Source organism: Mytilus edulis, chromosome 2 (genome assembly GCF_963676685.1).
Source record: "Mytilus edulis chromosome 2, xbMytEdul2.2, whole genome shotgun sequence".
In the NCBI taxonomy this organism is placed as follows: Eukaryota; Metazoa; Mollusca; class Bivalvia; order Mytilida; family Mytilidae; genus Mytilus; species Mytilus edulis.
Window position 1 is genome coordinate 28,204,077 of NC_092345.1, and position 11,425 is coordinate 28,215,501.

General features: G+C 30.2%; 1 protein-coding gene across 1 annotated transcript in view; it reads right to left on the minus strand.

The window, feature by feature from the left end:
• Positions 1 to 10,919, minus strand: part of LOC139511883 (homeobox protein Hox-B5b-like) — a 61,908-nt gene extending 50,989 nt beyond the window's left edge. Inside the window, exon 1 of the mRNA XM_071299021.1 lies at positions 10,780 to 10,919. The gene's annotated coding sequence lies outside the window, so the exon portion shown is untranslated. The remainder of the gene's footprint in view (positions 1 to 10,779) is intronic.
• Between the last annotated feature and the right edge of the window lie 506 nt (positions 10,920 to 11,425).

Below are 11,425 nucleotides of genomic sequence, written 5' to 3' on the forward strand. Positions count from 1 at the left end.
ATCTACTTGGATTAGTCTTAGACTCAATGGAATTCATAACGACTTTTTGAATATCTATTCCTATAATTTAATGAGGATCGACCGGATCATATTTAAGTTTGTTTCAAAACAGGGGGGGGGGGCGCTGAAGATCAATCAGCCTTCATTTAGATGGACGTGTCTTTAAAAATTAATACAATAGAAGTAGAAATTTGTGGGGTTGGGGAGTAAAAGATTGGAAAGAGAAACGCATTTTCTGTTTTTCTAACATTTTAAATTTAGTTAATATAACATCTTCCTCTAAGCATATCATTGAGGGAAAGACATTCAAAAGCAATTAATCCAAACTCAATAACATCGGCCTTTCAGATATGATTTTTTTCATACACCAATTTGAAAGTACACAATTTGTCAAAGTCTTAATCGTCAATAATCAAATAAAAATTGGGAATACATTTTTTAAATTCTACCATTAAATCGCAATTTTAGAATCAGTCTTAATATAATAAAAAGTTAATTTAAAACTTACCAAAGTCATATTCCCCCCTTTTTTTTTAACCCATACGAAACTTTTCTAGGATCAGTGGATTACGAAAATTGTCCACATTTCTACAAAGTTCACGTAAATTGATGACGTCATGTGTTAAAACAGTTATTGGCCAATCAAATCGGTATATTCGATTTAATTTGCACGGCTCGTGTGACCCTTTAACCCGAACTCCTACGTCGTTCGGGTTAATAAGGGTCACCAAAGCCGTGCAAATTAAATCTTATATACCGACTTGCTTGGTCACTAACTATAATATAATGTAAACAAACACTGAGACAGCATTTGTCACATTCCGCGAATGGATGCCATCAAAATGTTCGATTCAAACGATTCCTAATGTCAAAATTTACAGATTTTTTAAAACTTTGGAAATGAAAATGTACTTTAAATTAAATTAGGAAACGTTACTAATATAGAACTGTTGTTACAACTCATGGTCACTCGTAGTCTGGCCACCTTGAAATATAAAAAAAAGAACAGCAGGTGAACGACCAACCTAGGAGCGGGTTTACACATTACCAAATCATACACGCCCTATTACAAAGGTTAGGCTTAGTTCATAACAAAAATAGTCTCAAGATTTTAAAAGAAATTTATAACAATTAAAAAAATGTTTTGATAAGTTTTGGACAAGAGCTTATTGAATAAAGTAGTTTTAAATTATTTCTGATTGCATCCAGAGTCGGCAAGGAGTCGAACAGCACTGATATTTAAGTTTAAGGAATGTTAGATAAAAATACTCAGTGCCAAAAAAAAAATTACAGCAGTGAAAAAACCCATTATTTTCTACTAATATCCGTCTGAGAGTTTGGTTGGAAACACTTTTATTTTTTGTTAAAGTCTTCAGAAATTCCCAAGACATTTTAAAGTATGTCCTTTAAACTAGTTACCATGTCGTTATGACTGTTAAGAGAATAAACTAAAAAATGAAATGAAAAAAATCTCACACAAATTTTAAAATATCGGAGCTAATTTTATATGTCTTCATTTTTTAGAATATAAAAAACTGTGGGATAATATTTTGTATAGACTATTTTCCTTGCATGACTTTTCAAATATACCCCACAGCATATAAACATATTTGGCATTTATATTCAAGGAGCAACTCTGAAGTCTGGAGATAAAGAATGTAGTAAAATTAGTAATGTGAAAACTAAGACAAAATCAGCAAAATATTATAAGATAAACATATTAGTAATATCACGAAGTTCTTTTTGCATGTTTTTCCTTTCTCCGTTTGTGATTTAAACGATAATTTGTTTACAGAAATATTGACAGTAACACGTATCTGACGCACGGACATCAACATCATGATCTGCTGTACAATTATAGGCAGGCTACTGTTGCTCATTGTTGAAGGCCGTACGGTGACATATAGTTGTTAATTTCTGTGTCATTTGGTCTTTTGTTGAGAGTTGTCTCATTGGCAATCATGTCATATCAAATTTTTTTATAAGGTAGTGTTTGTTGGCCGAGTTAAATAATTTTCGCGACTGAACTATCTTCAAAAGAACGCCTTTTCCATATTCTGGAAATGCAGCTGACTATATCTTTTCTGTATTAGAAAATTGAAGAATGCCAGCATTAAAGTGGATGATTATCCCCTTTCTTTATCGATAAACTTCATTAATTATCTTGCTTTTGTTTTAGATGTTGAGACATTGTTTGTAATGTTTGTAATACAGAAACATAATCCAGACCCAAACCTGGAATGACGTGGTGAAGTTTCCGGAGATTTGATAAAGAACGAAAACGCTTGAAACTTAATCTCCAAAGTGTTTTAAATTGGGAGGACACGAGAGAGATGAAATGTCAACAATAACGACCATAATGAATGTATTTTGTCGACTAATACAAAATTTAATCAAACACAACAGAGTTCTTCAATTTATCTGCAAGACCCTTGTAAACATTGAGAAAATGAATAATGTCTAGAGATAGAATAAATAGTGACACGTTTATTGGTTTGCACACTTCTTTAGTAGTATCTAAAACATAAAACTTGACGTTGTTGCATTTTACGAGATAAAAGAAATGTTCTGGTAATTGGTTAACCCATAATATACTTTGTTGCTATGTCAAAATTAATATTCGGTTAATAGAACAGGGAATCTTTAAGATTTATTAAATAATAGATTCAAATGTATTTTATAGTCCCACGTTTTAAAAACAATACTTTTTTTTTAATACTTTTTTTTTAATTCAGAAACATAAAGACGGGGCTAAAGATACCAGAAGGACATTAAAACTCATAGAACAAAAATAAACTGACAACGCCATGGCTAAAAAAGAAAACGACAAACAGAAAATGTAAGAACACAAGACACAACACGAAAAACTAAAGACTTAGCAACACGAACTCCATCAAAAACTGTGGTTGATCTCAGATTCTCCGGAAGGGTATTTAATTTTTTTTGGAAGACCGAACCTTAACACTGGATATTGCATATAAACACTTTACAATAATAAATATTAAGGAAAGCAGGAATGATCTTAATCATTGACCAGTTTAACAGATAACGTCAACCACCAACCACCTACTCTTCCAAAAACAGAATAGCAAACAAAGACATACTTGTTTCCATTCTCAATTTTATACAACAATAAACATAATTCAGATATTCGACTTTGGTACCGGAGAACACTATTGTGGGGTTAAGACGGTTGTAAGTGCTTACACCTTCCCCACTCGTTAAATTTGGTCTTTTTGTCATGTGTCGTAAAAAAGAAAACTACCGAATAATAATGTACACTTTTTCAATACACTTCACAAGAACTTAAGTTTAAGTGGTTTATAAAGACGAGAAATTGTTGATTTCAAAGCAAAACAATAGTGCAAAAAGTTATGCGGTCATGATGGGCTTTGCTCATTGTTGAAGGCCGTACGGTGACCTATAATAGTTGTTAATGTCTGTGTCATTTTGGTCTTTTGTGGATAGTTGTTTCATTGGCAATCATGCCACATCTTCTTTTTTTTATATTGAAATGAATAGCTTTGATATATTTTAGTATAACCATAAGTACATGTACTGTGGGATCTAGAAACGGACAAACCCACCCTAGTATAAACAAACAAGATTGGCAATGAAACAACTATCTAACAGTTACTAAAATGTCGTATTAAGGTAAACTTTGCTTGTTTTAGCTGTAACTTTTGCTTTTGGAAAGACAAAAAATATATAAGATACATCCATCTAAAATTGGTTCAAGTGATTTTGCTTTTTACTAATAGAAAATTTAATTTACCAGCTCAGACCTTTTGAATTTACAATTAAACTACAAATGTTTTACTTGGGCAGTAAAAATGAGACGCTGTAATTTTCACTAAACTAATTTAACCTTTAATCAATAAGCTAATTTGTCCGTAGAAATCATCGGATACAGATTGGACTGTCCAAATAGTCGAATTGCGAGTTCTATTTAACGAGTATCAATCATGTATTGTTGATTTGTTTCTCCTCCATTTGAGACGACAAGTAGCATTTGTTTAGAATGTTTGTCTTTTCATGTTGGAAACGTTTATAAGTATCTTTTTTCCTGTAATCTTTTGACCGAGAGATATAAAAAAAGAATGTTAACGGAAAAGTCGGCTTAGGAACCAAAAGTTAAAGTTGTTTAGCAACTACAGAGACAAAACTTAAGACTTGATTGAAATGCAAGATATAATTGTCTTTAGCTTTTTGTCTTTGATGTTCAAACTCTTTTCTTATTATTAAGTATGTTTATTTATAGTTGACCATAATTACAAATAATATGCCCCGTCAATAATTACATAGTATTTAACCTTGCTGTGTGCAATTACTGCTTACATGTATATGCATGTCTAAACTACTCTTGCCTTTATTATTCCTTCATTATGTTTGCAGCTTTATATTTCAACAGCATCATGTTTGAGAGGGTATTTGTTTTGTACAATGACATATTTACAATTGCTTTTAACCCCGGTCTTTGATATTTTCCAAACATTTGAAGTATGTGATTACGTAACTGTTGAATATTTGTTTCAGGCATTCGAACACTTTCATTTTCTGCACAATTTTGCATTAAGAGCAGTAATTTTGTATAATGATGTCACCTACATATTTTAGCATACAGTTGAATGGTTTAAAAATTTAACGATATATATAACGAATACGTGTTAGTGTTCTGAACTATTTTGGTTTGGAAGGAATTGTCAAGCCCAGATTCAAAATATAACGAACTAGATGTACTACATATTTGTTTTTCGTTCATTTTTTGTACAAAAATTAGGCCGTTTGTGTTCTCGTTTGTCATTTAGGGGCCTTTTATACCTTACTATGTGGTATGGGCGTTGAAGGCCGTATACGGTGACATATAGTTGTTAATTGCTGTGTCATTTGGTCTCTTGTGGAGAGTTGTCTCATCGGCAATCATACCACATCTTCTTTTTTTATATAGACATGGTCAAAGGTGGTTGTTTGTCTCGACAATAATTCTGAAGTCTAAAAATTGAGATGATCTAAGTCTGTGTTGAAACCCATAATAAGGTGGATAGAAGCTTATATGTTCCGGAAGGGCAATAAGGTGGATAGGAGCTTAGGTGTTCCGGAAGGGCAATAAGGTGGATAGAAGCTTAGGTGTTCCGGAAGGGCAATAAGGTGGATAGGAGCTTAGGTGTTCCGGAAGGGCAATAAGATGGATAGGAGCTTAGGTGTTCCGGAAGGGCAATTAGTTCAAGCTTCACTAGTAAAAGTTTCGAATTTCCTCGTTAGATTCTTCGAGTGGCTATTAGATACACTGGAATTATGAAAACCTGAACAATTACATTCAATTAGAACTTTAAGAATCTTGCCGTATGAGGGAGAGACCATACAAGTTCAATCTACCTTTTTTATTTTTGCGTCAGATGATTTTTGATGGCATGTTTGTACACTGCATGCACCGGTGCATTACGTTTGCGCGCATTACCACTACATTTGCGCGCAGCTTTTGATTACAATTGCGCGCATTTTTTTGACAGGTAAACTCAGGTAAAATACAGGTAATAATACTTATTTATTTATAATTTGTTCAATTATTTACTCTGCTCACCAACGATGATGCACTATTCCAAAATCCTCTTGCGGGAATAGGAAGAAATAGATGCAGTATTGAAAAATTGAGAAATTAAATGCATCTGTCTTTTATATGTGTGAAATGCTGACAGCTTTTGCATTTATTTATTGTTATTATTCAACCCAAAAGATGGGGGACTAAAACACTTCATGTGGTTTGATCAGTATTTCTTAAACACTGATACACGAGTTCCAAGACCACTGTCAGGAATTATTTCATAAACAAGTGTTTGAAAAAAACCTATGTTTTTTTAAAACATGCAATTTGACCTGTTTATCCATTTCTTGTGATAAAAGCATCGATTTCAATCGAAGAGCCAGTTAAACGACATAAACGCTAGTATACACAAAACATTGTTGTGGTTTATCCGGAGACGTTGAAAATGGTTAATGTATACGTTTTGTTTTTATCTGCTTGATTCAACAGCTTCAAAGCTGGCATTAGCTTTGCTAGTAGTGGAATTTTGACAATGAACAACAACAAGAAATTGATCAATGAAGTTCATTAGCGAAAACCTCGTGTATATTCAGGACGCCAAAACACGTGTAAAACATGCACTGCAATGTTGTTAAATACCAAGGGGGATAACTTGAAGTAGATAAAGAATAAGAATGAATATTATATGCGACATAAAAACTTAAAGGATGTCATCGTTACCAGTACGCATATAAAATTAACTGTTGGGAAAGATCCATACAGGAAGCTTATTTGTTAAATGTTAAATTTACAAATACTGAAAAGTCAAAACTATACAGTTTAAACCGATCAAACTTTCTATAGATTATTAGGTTACTATTACAAAACAAAAACAAAAATTATATAGAACATGATACAACAGCATAGGTCTAACTACAGGTGCATGGCTTTATACATGTTCATTATAGAAATATGTTGTATCCGAAAATTTTAACCTTTGCTATAAAATAAAAGTATTAACTGTTAAAAATTGCACGACAACTATATGAATTACCAAAGATCACCAATAGCCTTGGTACACGCTACAATTCAAGTTCGAGTTTGACCTCTGTTATTTCCCTTTTAGGTTACATCACTCTCAATATATTTATAATTTTTTGGCTTGTAAATTTTTTTTCTGGTTGCAATTGTTCCGAACGTGGGGATTTTGACTTTTTGTGTTTTGTAGCCTTATCAATAACATGGAAAGTATCCAGTCATGCATGAATAAAGTTCTGTTGTAATAAGGTCTCCATTTATCATATGGGCATGCACGGATATATTTCATCGAACTATTTAAGATATCAAAAGATATGTCTTGAATTGTGTTTTAAAGGTATACTCAGAAAAAAACTAAAATAGACTTTTGTAAATAAAGTGGACCAAAGTTTGAAACTTTTATACATCGAAGTGGAACAAAATTTTATATATAACTATCATTTTACTTTTGCTCTTGCATACGATTGGATAGTGCATATATTTCATTTCAACATATATCTTATATAAAAATAAGAGTTCTAGAAGACAACATAAAGAACTTTGGAATATAAATGAAAATGTAATAAATAATGGATTCGCACGCTTTTTATGTATAATATTCAATTGTTTGCAAGTGTCCGTGTGTTGATTTATGTTAATAAGAAGAGAGAGGACGGATGAGAGAAGTTTTCTTTCCAAAATAACAGATATTGGTCAACATTTGTTATATAAATTTATTTATTTCTGTAAAATTGGGTATGATAGCCAAAATGCAATACCTTTTTACTCTGTTCATACGACCGAAATAAACTGAATAATTGAGTTTAAATTTGAATACTAAATGTATCCAGTTTCGCTTAATTTCCTTCAAACGAAAATAGATTCGTTTCCTTTCAGATTCATGCAGTTTCTAATTCATCATTTCTTGGATATAATTAAACAAAAGGTTATACTGTCTCTATTCTTTCTACACTAAAAATCGAAATACAACATAATTAATCTTCAATATTGCATTTTTTCTGAAATAAAATCACTTCCCGTAATGCAACGTCTTTTGCTATTAAAATCGATAAAGAAAGTCTAAAATAGAAAGAAATGACGTCGATTTTATATGCTTGTATGATTTTACTACACATAATTTGCATATCTTTGATGCAACATAAAGTTGACTTAATCAGAGTTATTAAAGGCGTATGAATATTTCATACTGCTATTAGGTAAGTTGTTGATTGGATAAATTGTGATTTATAACACATTCACATCAGATTTCCTACGCGTTTCAATATATTCCCATGGAAATAAAATGAGCAAAAACTTTAATTTCGGGGAATAAGTTATTACATTTTCATCCAACATGTATATGCATTTAATGTTTCTATCTCATTCCCATAGCAATAGTATTCATCGAATTGATTTGTTTAAACACCAAGGATCTAAATTTCATTATTTTATATCATATATCATAATTTGATAAACATTTGTCATTGATTTCATTATATTTGTAATTATAGTTACAAATATGTAATTTGTAGTTTTATATAACAAATATCTTTTATTCCTCAACTGATGCAAATTTTTTATGTAAATTTTTTTTTTAACTTGGTATTCAACGAACATAAAAATAACAAGTATCGTACAAGTCAATTTATAAGAAAAAGGGTATATTCTATTAATTCAAAATTCTCAGACAATTCCATGAAAAATTTGAAAACTTCCAAAATGAACTGCTATATTTTTCTATATTCTATAAACACAAACTTTTGCAAACATAGAAATAAGAAGATGTAGTATGAGATTCAATGAAACAATTCTCCCATGTCTACACCGAATACCAAATGAAGTAGAATCCTTCAATATTTAAATATTTAAAAACCATTTTTTGAAGCAAAAATAATTCACTACTGTTACACTTCTGACTGATAATTTAAGTACTGAAAACCGTTTTCCTTTGTCTGTGGTTTCAACATTTTGGATGAAATTGTAATAACTTATTTCGGGAATTGAATTATTAAGCTCATTTTATTTCCATAAAAATACAAATATTGACTTTCAGAGCAGAGCTTTTAGAGGGTAAATACAAAAATATCAAAAGAAAATATTATTGTGCTAATATCTTTATTAAGAAAATCATATGGTATAAATATAAATGTATTATAAATGAAATAATGATATTTCTGGACATTCTATTGTGGAGGATATTACTAACTTTATCAATATCTATCGTTTGATGTACAAAGTGTACTGCCTTCCCCTTTTAATCCCTATTAGTATTATAAGCAACATTTGATTTGGCCTTACTTTTGGACAAAAGGTTAAATGGTGTGTTGGTCAAATTTTGAGTTGGTATCGGGAAAATACATTTTTTTCTGAATTATTTCTGTCATTTTATCTTCGAAGAAATATTTTGTATAATGCATTCCCATTTCACTCAAAATATGACTAAAAATTAACAAATCACAATGGACCATAATACTCAATATTGAGACATATAGACTATAACCGTTACTGAATATATAGACAATACAAACTAACTTCAGATACTATGGATATTTTTGCCCTCAACATATGATAATCGTAAGATACTACCCTATACTTGTTTTACATATTTAACTTCAGATAATATGAAAATCATTGCCCTCAACATATGAGAATCGTAAATTATTACCTTATACTTGTTTTACTTATTTAACTGAAGATAATATGAAAATTATTGCCCTCAACATATGATAATCGTAAATTATTACCCTATACTTGTTTTACTTATTTAACTGAAGATAATATAAAAATTATTGCCCTCAACATATGATAATCGTAAGATTATTACCCTAAAATTGTTTTACAATAAGTAAAACATTAAGACTGAGTAATGTAAAAAGTCAAGACATAAATAACTGTGATTATCTGCCATACTGATATGTCGTGTGTATTGTCTTACTCCTTCAGGTCCAAGTGTTGTCACCTGTAGGTTATCATATCTGTCAGAGAAATAATGCTTCACTTTCACCACAAATATTTATTATATCTTCTAATTAATTTTGACGACAAATTAGATAAACGAGAGCTGTATACATTGTTTATCAAACGAAAGGAATTTGCCGATGCAGTGTCAAAACTCATATTTTTTAACCATATTTTTTGACACTGCATTTTTTTCTGCATGAAAAAATAATTAAGATAAACATAAAATAAATACCGGTTCTTTAAAATGCAATTAAAAATAAATTAGTTTTTTAACATTACTATTCTTACGTGTATTTTATAATGGAAATTTAATATATTTATATTTATAAATAAATACACAATGAAGAAAAAATAGTGTAGCGTGTACAACTCTAAAATATGAAATAAAATATGGATTTCAATTTCATGTGGTGGAAATAATTTATTTATTTTTATTTATGTGGTTTTCTTATCTTGTAGCTTGATTTCTGTTTAAATCTCGATTTTATATCAGCTGAAAAATTTGCTTTAAAATTACTTAGAGGTTTTGATATGTAAATACAGCTGATTACTTTACATGCGTCATATTTTAAATTTTATTAAAGACATATTCTTTTTATAATTTTAAGCATAATTTTAGAGTAAGTAGTGCGGTATGGTAATCTATTTGAAAAATACTAGTTATACACTTTTGCTCCGTATAAACAAGGCATATGTTATTTTCATTAGCGTTTATCTCATAAAAATATCAGATATTTTCCTCCGATTGTAATGCACCAATGTTCATATTTTTACATGATTTATTTATTTTTTTAAACAACAGAGCATTCATGCATACAACAATTGTTTATTACCTCTTTGTAGCGAACCACAAGCGGTCACAATTCCCACAAAAACAATAAACTTCCCAAACAGAATTAAATATAAATCACTCTAAAAACAACAATCATTTCGCAGATCTATTCAAAATTGAACTAGATTTCTTCCTCATTCGAGATCTTCTGTTTTGAGTATACAAATAATTTATCATTGATTAAAAATAATTTATAACATTCGTGACCTTTCGACCAACTTCGAAAACTCTTTAATCAATTTAAGAAAGTCAATGATGAAAAATTAGAACGATGCGGTAATTACGCTAATGTGCAACCCATAAAATGCTGTGACCACTTGTAGAGTCGTTTTGACCATGTAGCAAATCGCAACAGCAGACTCTCTTCTTGACTGTTTTATTGCCAGTCATACACATTAAGACACAATAAAATAAATAACAACACTAATATTTAAAACTATTAACTTACGGTAGAAAGTCGTAAATCTTCTCACTGTACAAGCTTTTGCTACATTGACGAAAAACCCATTCCCGCCGATCTCTCATTCTTTTTATGGCCAGATAATCTTTATGGCTTTTAACCAATCAGATCTCGATGTTTCAAATTATTTTTCTTCACGAATACGTCTACATTACATATATTTTATAGTAATGAGATTTTTGTATTGTTGTTTAGCAGAAAATGAACATTTTTTACGAGCTTAAATGATATATATCGTTTCATATAGATTTATTCATTTGTTAAAATTATTTTATTCATTTAAAAATAGTGAATTTGAAAATTGAGAGTGTTGCATCGGATTGTATTGTATCGATAAGTGAAATTTGAATGACATTATAAAAACATAAACTGTTTTTAAAGGATTTTAAGTTTTTCAAAAGTGATAATAATATTAGGAATATATTTACATGGGTCAACCAACATTTATACACGCGTCTTTGCTTGTACATATCAATATTTTCATTTTGGAATAATTTCTTTATAAACGGAAGATAGAAAGAAATGCAAAACTTTTTCATAATGATCACAAATTTTAAAAAGATAATAACAACCTTCATCGAAAAGCCTCTTTGTCAAAATTATTCAGGGTTTTATTGTTATTTATCTAATATCG